We start from the raw sequence: 13,700 nt of genomic DNA on the forward strand, positions 1-13,700 counted from the left end.
TAATATCAATTGTTTCTAGGACTTTTCTTCAACAGGAAAAAGACAGCAAATACTGTTCAGGACACTTGTCTAATATCTTGGTTTTTACAGAATAAGTGAATTAGAGTTAACATGTATGGGATTACTCAAATGTGTTTGTTGGAGACATCTGATTAATTTGCAAAGTTAAAATGCTCATTGTTAAATAACATCAAGTACTTTTAACTCCTTAAATTACATGGGGTAACATACTTAAACATTATTGGTGTTTTCATAGGTTGGTAAATTAATAAGGGTTTAAAATTGCTTTGTGTCAATACTAAAAACAAGGTTATTAAGAGTTATGTTCTAACAGATAAAACTTCAACTCGGAGGGTGAGCGTTCCATCTGCTCCCTTACTACTTCCCCCTGCTCCCCCTCCAGTTCTGCAAAGCTCCAAGGAGCTCTTAGATTTGGATTTAGAGCTACCATCTCCCCTTTCACTGTGTTTCAGTTAGAGTACTATAAACCACAAAGTATTTTATCTTGTTAAATCGGAGTAATTTGTCTAAATTCAGAAATTTCATAAGAGTTGTTTCAGAATGTGGACAAAAAGGGGTCAACAGATAAGAAAGAGAAAATAAAAGGTTCTGGGTTTGGAAATATATTTAATAAAAAGGAAAAGAAAATGTTTCTGGGTAAGAAAGTGCCTGTGTGATGGAATACATGAGGGTCTAAGTAAGTGCTAAGAAAGTTTGTGTGTAAGTAAAGGGCAAGTTTCAACAAGTCTGTGTGTAACTAAGTTGGTTGTGTGTATGTGAGACAGCTAAAGCTATTTAAGGTTTTTCCTAAGGTGAAATACTAATGTTGTGATATAAGCCAAAGTTTAATCTATATGGTAAAATGACATGGTAAAATAACAAGGATTGTTTAGAAACACTAATTTACTCTTAACTTTGTGTCTATTAAGTTTTATTCTTTAAAACAATTAGTTTTAAAAATTGGGGTTTATACAATTATGGTTAAACAACTGTTAAGAGTATTGTACTATGTTACAGAGTCTAAATTTTTCTTTAAAAACTGAATTTAGTAAGATTAAAGTGTCAAGGTAATTGTGAAATGGTCACTCCTTGTATATTAAATGTATTCATATTTTCCAGGTATACAAGTTTTTAAAGCAGGAAATTTGTCAAGCTGCTATTCTCCAGAATAAACTTGTCTGTACTGGTAATATTAAACTTAAAGAGTACATTTTATTGGGGATTTATTTCTATCATTTAATTTTCTATTATGGGACATATTATCAGTAAGGTATATGTAAAATTGGTTACTTATTTCACTGAGATAAAAATGTAAATGTAAATGTATATCTAAGAGTTAGTGACAGCCTGATTTGTTTAAAGGTTCATATTGTAGAAGGTGAAAGCATTTTGCTACACAAAAGAAAAGTTAAAAGCTCTCTCAGCCTTTCTTTGATTGATTCCTGTTTTGGATATAATGTTAGACTGTGTTAACTAATGTTCATATGGACTCAGAAATCAATATATGTAAACTTCTTAAAATGACATTTAAGAAAGAGTATAATGCACTATAGCAAAAAATGGGACAACAATGACTGAGATTGGGGTTCCTGACTTCATGACTGTAGCATGCCTGGTGTCTGGGAGTGTTCCTGTGTAGGAGTGCAAGATGCCTAACTGCTGTGGCAGTAGCCTCCCTGGGGAGGCTCTGTACAGGAGTCCTATCAGCTCTTACATTGATATCAGGCACATAGCTCTTGGGCAGAAAGAAATTTGCTAGATAACCAGTGTTCATCAGTTCCCTTCTCTAGTTCCTGCTCACCTTACAGTAACTTTGGACAGTGGACTTCTTTGAGAGCTACACGGAGTTCCCAACATTGTACTTTGCAGTTGTGGGAAAAAGTTATGTAGATGGTCTAGTCTCTGTAACTCTCCTGAAAACAAAGAATAATGCTTACATAGTCTTTAACCTAATAATAAGACATGTATAAATGTTGCTAACATAACTCTTTAGATCTGCATTTCTACCAGAGAACAGAGCTCCATCTGATCTCAGCTTAATCTTCAAAATCTGTGTTTATAAACCTTTATTTTCTAATACTCCTTTGACCCTCACTGAACTTGAAAATTTAGTCATGCTGGTCATAGCAAAAGGGGCAAAAATTAGTTTTAGGATTAGAACATTTTACTTAAGACTTGTGAAGAGCCCTGCCTTACCTGAGATAAGGCTCTGCCTCACCCTCCTACATGTTAGAATGACTCCAAAGTAAGCCAGACTTCAACTCATTTAAAGTTGTGCTCAAAAGTTTGATGTTTGTTGTAAAGATTACTGTGATCTCAAACAGGGTATATAATGTAGAACTCAGCCAAAATTCAAGATAACTATTATACAAGCTAAATATGTTTTTACTCTTGCTAATTTCATTTTGTAAAACTGTTGCCTGTTACTATTTTGCAGAAGTAGCTGCTTCCAGAACATACAACCTAGGTAACTTGTGATAATAGGCCATCACCTTCAAAACAGATAGTATGTGGTAGTACTTTAATAAAAGGGTAAATGACTGTAAAGTTATGGACATTAAAGTTAAAGCCCAGTACTCTTACTGTATGACTGGTGAGACTGGCTTGCTGGATGATTAAGATCAAACTTAGAAATTGGAATTAAATACAGAGGCCAAGAAAAAAACAGTATCTTGCCCTCATGGTCAGCCTGAACCCAGGGAATAAGAGGACTTCTCTAAGGAGCGCTGCAACTCTGGGTCACACAACCTCCTGATCAAAGAGATTGTTGAGACTAGAGGATGAGAATCGCTCAGTGCATCTGCTGCAGAGGAGGGTCATGGAAAAAGGGAGACACCCCTAATGCTTTCAAGGAAAGCCACCTCATCAAGAAGACCCTGCCTAACCAATGGCACTAATGGAGCTAAGAAGCTGCTCTTAAGTTCTCTATGAGTGACTCCTGTGGAAACTCAGCTGACTCTTTAACAAGACAGGAACCAGGTCAATTTGACCAGCTTGGTCTTGGACACCCAGAAAAACAGTTAAAACCAAAATATAGCCATTCTTGAGCATTTAAAAGAAATAATAGTTAAAAGTAACTTAAGATGTACACTTGTGTTAACCCACTAAAATTAAGAGTGGAAGCTACAAAAGAAAGATTCTTAGGCAAATGTGCCTGATAACTATCAAGGGAAACTGCCAGAGTCAGAAGATTTTAGTCAGTTTAAGGCCTGCAGTCACAGGTAGGCTTTATCTATGTTTGCTCGTATGATTATCTATCCCTAAGTAACAGAAGTATAGAGATCTCTACTAAACACAGGTTATACCAATAAAGGGATATTTTACAAAAATCAGATGACATTAAGTAGCTTAACTATATTTTCTGGGGACCTCAATGACATTAAGAGTTAAATATTGTGTTTACATTCCTGATAACCTGGACAATGTTAAAGTCCCCAAATAAAGGCCTTGTCCTCTCCAGCCTTTGCTAGGCCTAGTTATGGGAACAATTTCTCAGTTCTTCCACCTCCTGGTGAGAGATTGACTTCTGTCATTTTCATGATACTCAGTGGCATGTTTCAGATGCTGCAACATTTACTTTGTACTAATCTCATTTCAGTACTCATGTCTTTTGTTTCTTCTATCATAGAAGCACCCACCCCCAGATGAGTTTACAACCTCCTCTTCCCCAACCAGACTTCTACCTTGGACCCCTCGATTGACCTGATTTTTAAAAAAAGGAACTCCAAACTGCTTGCCCCTCACTGCCCCCTTTCAGCTTCGAAGCAGCCAGAAAGATCGACGCTCCCTTTCTTTTCCTTACAGCAGTTAGGAGTTCCTAAAGCTAAAGGGGGGAATGAAGCCAGAATTAAGGACAGGTAGTTAGTGTAGAAATAGGGAATCGGGTCAATTTGAGGAAATGAAGCCATGAAGCCATCTGCCTTTGGAAGTTGGAGACTGCCCCTGGAAGAATGAAATGTCAAGGATCTCCGGAGCTCATTAATTACCAAATTTACCTGCCTTTAAAGACTGTAAGCAAGGAGGTCTATGTGCAGCTCTGGGAGAAGAATGTTGGTTTTATGCTAATCATTCTGGAGTAGTGAGGGAATCCATGGCAAAAGTCAGAGAAGGACTAACAAACAGAAAGAACGGGAAGCTAGTCAGAACTGGTTTGAATCCTGGTTCAATTTTTCCCCTTGGTTAACTACTCTGGTGTCCGCTACAGTGGGACCCCTAATATTGTTGTTACTAGCTTTAACTATAGGACCTTGTATAATCAATAAGTTAATTGCTTTTGTTAAAGATAGAATAAATACAGTACAGCTAATGGTGCTAAAGGCCCAATATCAGCCCATTAAGCAGCAAGAATTAGAACAATAGAGACCCAAGATTGGCTCTCTAAATGTTCTTGGAAAGGGGGGAATGTTGAGAGCAGGGTGGTATCTGTGCTGCTAACTGTCTCAAGGACAAACAGGACTGCTGGGCCCCTGTGCTTACCAAGGTTGTTAAGAGATATTTGTCCGAGGAATGTGCGGTTGCCTGGAGACCTTATCTGTCAAGGACGGGAGCAGGGCTTAGCCCCGACACATCTCCTGCATAGTTCACCCCTTCCCTCCTCCCTTCTTCCACTAGGACCGTTCAGTTCTGGCAGGACCCAATGAGAATCAAATAGATTGGCCAGACCCAACCAGAGGAGGACTAATGTTTAGCTGTTCAAATGTTAACCAATTAAAAGAACACTGTAAAACTGCTTGCCTTTCATTATAAAAACCCTGCTAACGAGGGCTCGGGGCCTCTCTTAGCGTCACTGGTAAAGGACGCAGAGGACCAGGTTCGAACTTGCTAATAAATGACTCTTTGCTGCTTGCATTGATCGTGGTCTCTGGTGGTCCTTGTGGGGTCTCGAGCCTTTGGGCACAACAGCAGGTGATTGACATGCCTACTTTAAGACATTTTTGGTTAACAATTTAAAAATAGTCCTCTACTTGCAATACAGGGATCACCTACAAATTTTGGTGATTTTTCTCTCTTCTGAATCTCTGCTTGTACTAAAGATATGGCTGGCCAGCCAAGGCTATATTTATCTTTGTTGGATGTTTGAGGAATGCAGTGGCTACTGTTTTCTGCATTTCACGTATGGTGACTCTTCCTGTTTTCTCTGACAATGAAGCAACTGAAAATGACTAATATCTTGATTTTCATGGGTAATCTACAACCATTAAAAATACATTCAATGTAAGATAAATATTTATAAAACTACTTATCATATAATTTAAAATCTGAAAACTATGAGAGAGGTAAAACAGTTGAGTCATTTGTAAGTTAAAATGTTTTTAAAATATCCTTGAATATATTCAACTAGAATGGTAAGGCATTTTCCTACATAAAACATTATGTTTTTCCCACCATTCCAAAGGAATTGAAGAAATAATTTTACAGGGAAGAGCCCAGATCAGTATGGAAGTGAACACCTTGTGGCTGATGAACACAAGTTCCAGGTCCCTGTGTGGGTGCCGAGGCTAAGTCTCCCAGGAAAGCCAACACCACTCCCAACTCAGCCGGCAGTTCTTTCCTGCCTGGGCCTAGCCAGAGGTTCCAGTCTGCTCTACAGAAGAGCCCCACCAGGTGCAGGCCAGGTGGTGGGCAAAGCCAGTGGACAGCAAGGAAGTGGTGACACTCAGTGACACCACCTTATTTCCTTGCACTGGACTAAACTGAACACTTAAGTCTGGCTCTGACTGGTGCATCCTCTGGCAGTGTCTCAGTGCCCACGCTGCAGTGGGTCGTCAGGAAGAGCTCAGTGGGCTCTCTCCCTAACAGTACTTGGCTACAGGGTCCTATTAGGTGTTCTTGTGCTGCACACTCTGGGAAGAGGTCCTGCACTTAGCCAAGCACAACTGGAAGTGATTTTCACTGCCATGAAGAGGTTCTGGAATGCTACAGCTACCCCGTTGAGGAAGCGCTCCAGGAGAAGTTGCTTGTTGGGCTGCAGGCAGCAGGACGCACAGTATTGGTAGGTGCTGCAGCAGCCATTAGTCAGGCAGCTATCACAGCAGTACTGCTTTGTGCTGGGGATGCTTGACATCACAGCAGCCACTGGTCAGCAGATCCTCCCTTTCACCTATGTATCCTAGGTCATCCATGATGAGGTGCTAATATTGAAACCATAATGAACAGCTTCACCTACCTTGAGGTAACACTAATATTGTGAAAATAGAAGGACATTTTATTTATTAGCTAAGCAGGGAGGAGTTTGTGCGCACTTAAACTCTACCAGTTGTACTGGGGTAAACCCCTCAAGATAAGTAGTGGTTAATATTAACCCATTATGTCAGTTGTCCTATGTATTAGTTTTTAGGTGTCTTATACCTTAAACTGAGCAACCAACTGACCACTTATGGTTAACTCTGATATAAATATTGTGTTTTTAGAGTGTTATTCTTTTGACAAAGGTCACTGATGAATGATGAGATCATTTGAAATATTTAAAAATTTATTGTGAAAATAACATAATCTACTACAAAAGTTACTTTTACTAAAATGTTCAATGGAAGACCAGTATGTACATAACAGACATGTAATATAAGAAATGCATTCATGAAAATATTTTCTTGAAGTAGTTTGTCATTTTATATCTAGGAATGTGCTATTTTTCAAATTATTGATGTTTAAAAATAACTGTCCCATAAGCAGAATACTGGGACTATGCATATTGCTTAGAAATGTGTCACACTGCTGCCTAGCAACTACTAACATGTTGTCCCTTGCGTTCTGTGGTGGCAGAAGTGCTCAAGAAAGATCTAACAATGATCTTTAGCACAGGAGTAAGGTGGTTCTCCAAATGCTTGAAGTGGTAGAGAATCTACTGTTCACCAGTTATGACTTGTTGACATATCTTCTAAAGACTGGTTTTGGGGAAGACACTGTCTGGAAGAGGCAAGATAGGCCACACAGGTATTATCTAAAGTGACAAGAATAATGTGAAAACAAAGGCATATGATTATATTTGATGCAAACAATGAAACTGTCTTTGTAAAATGGTAAGATTGTAAATGCTTCCTTGGTGTAACAAACTATGATACAGTGGAACAATCTGGCAATATCTCACCATGAATAAAAAGAGTGGAACCAATATGCTTCAATATTCTTACAAGTAGTGGGTACTTGTAATAATCTCAATGGTGCTGTGGATAAACATGATTGGTTGGTTTCCAAAGGGTATTAGCCTTTGTTCACTCATATAACTGGCAAGGTATTGTAACTGCAGAGATTGTTCACAAACTTCTGAACAAAAACAACTGTCTCGTAAATTGGTAGAATTTCAAAAGAGACATCTACTTAGGCTACCTAGAACAATGCAATGAGAAACCACTGGGAGGAGAAAGCGTAATACTCCCTGCTACTGTGCAAAATGATATCAGATTTGACAGGAGAAATCCTACTGTTATCAAACAGCAAGAAAGATGAAGGTGTCACAATAAGTCATGTCATGTAAAACTGACATGTTCTCAAACCTGTATTATAACCCTTTGAAATTTTTTGCTCCTTCCCACCAAAAAAATAAATGGTAACAAGTCATGGGGGTAATATTTTATATTATGCAATGTATGAAAGAATAGCAATTTGTCCTATGTATAAGATGGCTTATAAATGTAACTGACACTATATTGTCCTAGTGCCTTAGAGAACATTCTGTATTTTTAAAAATGTTTTATGTAGTTGTAGATGAACAGCATGTCTTTATTTTATTTATTTGTTTTATGTGGAGCTGAGGATTGAACCCAGTGCCTCACAAGTGTGAGGAAGTGCTCTGACCCTGAGCTGCAGCCCCAGCACCTGTATTTTTGTTCGTAATGATAATCGAGGATATATGAGATCTAGATTATGGGATCCATAGAAGGCAAATGCCAAATGCTATCTAGTCAGTCTCACCTGGCTTCTACTGCTTTCAGGGCTGTTAATTACCATTATCACTTCTGATTTGGGGGTCTTGCATAATGAACATAATTGTTGAGATTTATGTCTTCCAAACTTCACTACATCCGAGACAAGCTTATACTTTTCAACATTCCCAGACCAACAGCCAATCTTGCCCCCTTTGCAATTAGGCAGGGAGGGATTTTCCAACATCCATATGTCATCCTGAAGTTATAGGAAATCAGAGTCTTCCACCTCTTTCCCCTTACTTAGGATAAGCATAAAATCTCTCAGGGGGAATGAGACTGTAAGAGACAGAATAGGGGACAAAATGGCAATAAACTCTCAAACCTTAATTGATAGTGCTAACTCATCCATTTTCTGAACATGTATTCCATGAAGAGCCATGAAGTTTCCTTATGCACATGTAGTCCATTCATGACCTCACCTCCATGCCTTAAATCATTCTGCTGCTTTATCTCCCAAATATTCCCAAGCCATACCCTCAGGAAGGCGATTGAGACTAGGGTCTCTTTCATACTTGCTCTTTTGCAAAACTTGTCTTACTCATCAGCATACTGGGCAGCTGGCAAAATGGGCCTGGTTAGGTAATATCTGGGCATAAGGAGAATTCAATATCCAGTGACCAAGGCCAAGTGTTTAGTGAGCAGAGGGCAGGAACCCCACCTAGGTCTGTTTCATAATTTTCTTTTGTTTGTTTGTTTCTTGTTGGGTTTTTTTTTTGTTTGTTTGTTTTGTTTTTTTTTTTTGGTACTGGGGCTTAAACTCAGGGGCACCCAGCCACTAAGCCATATCTCCAGCCCTGTTTTGTATTTTATTTAGAGACAGGGTCTCAGTGCATTGCTTAGCACCCCACCATTGCTGAGGCTGGCTTTCAACTCACAATCCTCCTGCCTCAGCCTCCCAAGCTGCTGGAATTACAGACATGCACCACTGCGCCCGGTTTTTTGCTTCATGTTTTAAAGTCTGGTTCTTAACACATTTCAAAGAGGTACACGTGGAATACTAGAAACAAAACAACTTCAACATCATCAGTACAACTATAGACAAAATACAACTGGGTTTCAATACAATTTGTAGATAAAACCCAAATTTGTATTAGGTGTACTTGTGACAATAAAGGAATTAAGACATCAAATTATAACATAAGGGGAAGAAAACTCTCAAATTGTGATCAGTTCTATACTAACACATCTTACCCCAAATTGCTCTGCCTTCTAAATGTACATTTGGGGTACACATATCCTAGAGGAAAATACAGTTTACATCAATTGTGCTGGCACAGGTTTTCTGTATAAAGTCAATCATGAATCAAAGGAAAAATCTCTTGTTCAAAAAGAGGATCCAAAAGACATCTATGATGTTGAGGGCAGATGGCCAGCCGAGGGCCCAGGACAGCCCACAGGCACCACAAATAAGGTCATCTCCTCAAGTGCACAAAATGAGCATCCAAGTAGCCTTTCTGCAGAAACATGAGTGTCCTATATTCAATAACATGGTAGCAACTGGATACAGCAGAATGAGCATGTTTGAGCTTCAAAATCAGAGAGCAGTGTACCAGAATGAAAATCTAGCTTTACTATTTATCAGCTGATTCTGGTTAATTTAGATCTTCACTGACTCACCTATCACAAGAACTAAATAATGGGGTCTGTAAAATGAATTAAATGATGTTTATTTTGCAAAATCAGGCTCCCTCCTTCTGTTTCCCTCTTCTTCCTTTCATAATGATTGATATCCACAAACAGAGATCACATTGGACAGAAAATTGTGACAAATCATCAAATATCTACTTCGTAGTGATTTAATACACTAATATGATCCCCTTGGCACTTCTGTAATAAGCTGAGGTAATGCTTTTGAACCTCTCCTGACCTGCTGTGTCCCTAGGAAATAGCAGCAAAAATCAGTTCCCAAACAACAGTCAAAGCAAGCAACTCCACAATCCAGGGCAAATATGTATTCTGTTGCTGTTTCTCTATGAGGAAAGAGAAACATGCCTATCCTCCCACCCTCTTTAGCCAGGAAAAATCCCTCTGACTGAACTATAGGAGATACAAAGTTATCTTTGCACCTGCATGAACAACTAAATCAGATATATGGTGCTGGATTATGAAGCAAGACCAACAAACTATACAGAATAACCTCCTCTGTAAAGTCAGAGAATCAGTCACAATCAAAATACATGATAGTTTGTTTTTTCAAAGTAAAACATAGAAAATGACCTTTTTAAATATGGCATTTACAAAGCAACCACCAATAATCCATCATTTCCCATTTAAGATTATACCCTAAATTCCATCTTTTTGTACCTGACTTTGAATATTGGAGGTGGAAAAGCATATTCCCAAAATATCTCAGTTCAGAAACTCTTTATTTTCTATTGCTCTCAAAAGCAATAGAAAATATATACTATATTTCCCTTATACACTACATTATATGTTATCATGTCTGGGCAAAGGATAGGGTAAATGAAATGTTTCCATTCAGCAATTATTTGTTGCACCATAAAAATTCCACAAAATTAAATTTAAATTTCAAAAAATAAATGATTAAATTACAAAAAATGTAATGCCAAAGTAAAGCACAATTATACCTTTCATTCTGTGAAGATAGACAATCTTAATATTTGTTCTTTATCTCCATGAACTTGAATTTTCACTGTAATGATAAAAAGATGATTTACAGAAATTTGTAGTTTAGTGATACCAGCTAAATCATCATTCATTACACCAGCATTTTCCAAATAGAAAACTCCTGCAATTCTGTTTTCCAAGATTGATATATAGCAATGCTTAAAGGATGCCAAGATTCTTACTTGCTGCATCTAATATGTTTATTTAAATGATATAGTTACTAATTTGCAGGGCAAAACCCAATTTTACCATATGAAATGTTCCACTTCTTACAAGCAGAGTATTAACTGATGCCAACCTAAGAACACCAGTTGAAACAAATTACCCAGCAGTGAAGACTGGGGTGGTAAGATGAAGCACTTTAATCCTATGCTTCAAGGTAGGAGACATATTTCACGGCTTCGGTCCATTGGTCCATTTAAACACAATGACTCCATGTTCACTGTGAATAATTTCCAAGACAGCATTTGGATATACATCTATACATTGGTGAAACTATATGTTAGTCGATACATTTTGGCAACACTCACATTGAAGTTCTTATGTACACTCACGTAGAAATATTTCTCTAGAGAAAAGAGAAAAATGGCCCTTTTTTGACCAACACAGATAATCAAGGAACTGAAAAATGTGGAAATGATAAAATGTAATACAGATCTGTGACAAAGACAACAGCAGCTTTTGGAACTTTTAACTTTTAGAACTCTCTCTAGAGTAAATATTTGCTTATCTTGGTTATAAACAGAAATGACTAGGAAAAAAATGCATTTGTTCTAACAAGCCCTTCTGAAAACTGACAGGTCATGTGTCTGTGGGTGGACAGGGTGGGAAAGCAGAGCTTGGCTACTATCAGCCCAGCACAGTCCCATGTTCCCTTGAAGAGCTGTTTCTGACTCCACTGTCTGCTCCCACATCCTCAACCAATGACAGTGAAACATAACCACACAACTGCGACAAAACACTTTACAACAGCACAAGGATGGCTCTTTTCTCTAAAACAAGCCATGCATACAGGTCGACAAGCCATGCATACAGGTCGAGCGTCCCTGAGCCAAAACTTATATGCCCCCAAATCTAAATCCCACACCTGACCTCAAGTTGTAGTCAAAATGTAGGCACACTAAAAATAGTACTTAAAATGACCTTCAGGTTAAACTATGGTTAAGGTGTATATGAAACATAAATTAATTCCATGTTCAGAATTTGGATCCCACCTCCAAAGTGTCTCATTATGTTTATGAAAATATTATGAAATCCAAAACACTTCTGGTCCCAAGCATTTTGAATGAAGGACAATCAACCCACATTTTAAATAAGTAATAAGAATGAGAACCATGATTCCATATCTCCTTTTTATCTACTGCGTGGCAAAAATGAAGAAAAAGGTTTTTCATCTTTTTTTTCCTTTGTTCTTTTTTCAGTGCCAGAACCTTCCTTGTTAGGTAAGTTCTCTACCACCAAACTACAACCTAGCACATTTTTTTTCATCTTTTATATAAAATTTTCAGAGTATAAAAAATCTTATTTTTTTAGCGATTATATGATTAACAAAGTGGTTGGTATATTGTGGATATATATTTCATTGTTGAAAATCACTTCAAGAAAAGACAAGTCTACTTCCTAACCGAATCACTGGAATATTCCATGTAGAAAACTTGCAAATCAACCTTTCAATCTAATGCATCAGCTCATTGTTCCTCTATCTTTTTACTTATATATTTAAATTTTTAGTTATTGATGGACTTTTATTTTATTTATTTATTTATATGTGGTACTAAGAATCAAACCCAGTGTCTCACATATGCTAGGCAAGCGCTCTACCACAGAGTCACAACTCAGAGCCCGCCATTATTCTTTACCAATTTCATGTTGACAGGTGATAAAGTCAGAAGAATGAAGAGTCAAGAGGGAAGCAAAAGACTTGTTTTGAAGAATGCTTTTCCTTTCCTGGAACCCCACCAGCACTCTCTTCTCTGTGGACTGGAATTTTGAAGGAGGGCCTGCCTGCATCAGTCAAAGGCACTGCAGTCAAACTCCAGATACATCCAGTGCCACCAGTACAGTCTTGGTGGGCCAAATTCCAGGGAAGTACCTGCACATTTGCACTTATTTTGATGGGCAGCAATGTGAAAAATAAACTTTGCTGCCTTTTCATGGGCTAGTATAAGAAATTCATACTTTTTTTTATTCGCCATTTTTAAGACTTTAATATTGCATAATCAAATCTAAAACAAAAACACAACAGAAAACAAAACCCCTAAACCCCTCAGTGTGGGTTATGGAGTTGCAGATGGCCAAATGAAGGTATCACCTCAGACACCTCTGAAGGCGAGCAATACTGGTTTAGCTCCAGTGGTGGCCTAGACAGGGACATGGATGAAGGATGGAGACATGTCACTAACATTCAAGCCTTAGATGAGCGGCAATGCCACAGGTGAAGCAGCAATTCATTAAACACACACACACAGATGGTGGACAGTTAGTCAGAGCTGAGGGTGACCTACCAAGAGGAGTTAAGCTGAGGGCACTGCACCGGCATCATGGAAAACAACAGCATCCTCAGCACAGCTCAGCTGCACCAGTTCTCAGCTCCACCAGACCAGAGCCTATCCTTTCTTCCAGAGAGTTCTCTCACAACCTTATGTACCTCTGTACCTCTGAAGGGTATCCTTGGGTTGGTAATGGAAAGGGAAAGCAGTGAGCGCCGAACACAGTTAAAACGCCAAAAATGGTTAAAATGCAGCTGGTTTGGTCTCTCTTTCTGATGAGCAGAAAAAGGAGCTTCTTTTCAGGAAGGGGTTTCTGGACCACTTCTGGCAGGCAAAGGGGGCACCCACAGAACAGCTAGAAGGGGTGTGCCTACCCATAGTGCCATCCTGAACTGTCCCCAGGTGGTATGCCTTCACCTCCTGCCAATCTGGTTGTGAACACAGTGGGCTCTCTTTGAATACTACCACACAAAATAAAGATATGGAGACATGTATTTCAGCCACCATGTTAGTGATGGCAGTTTTGAGATCATGTCAAGTGATTTAAAAACAGAGGCGTAAAGGCTCCCAACTAGCTCTCATGAGAGCAACACAACACCTCGTGTGCAAATGCAGCCTCAAATAAGGAGATGCTGCTAAATTCTCCCTTGGAGGAAGA

General features: G+C 38.6%; 1 long non-coding RNA gene across 1 annotated transcript in view; it reads right to left on the reverse strand.

Moving 5' to 3' along the window:
- The window catches only part of LOC124965476 (uncharacterized), a 56,834-nt gene that overhangs the window by 13,849 nt on the left and 29,285 nt on the right, over positions 1 to 13,700 (reverse strand). The window contains exon 5 of the long non-coding RNA XR_007105184.1: positions 10,514 to 10,578. This is a non-coding gene — a long non-coding RNA (uncharacterized LOC124965476). The remainder of the gene's footprint in view (positions 1 to 10,513; positions 10,579 to 13,700) is intronic.

This window comes from Sciurus carolinensis, chromosome 15 (genome assembly GCF_902686445.1).
Source record: "Sciurus carolinensis chromosome 15, mSciCar1.2, whole genome shotgun sequence".
NCBI lineage: Eukaryota > Metazoa > Chordata > Mammalia > Rodentia > Sciuridae > Sciurus > Sciurus carolinensis.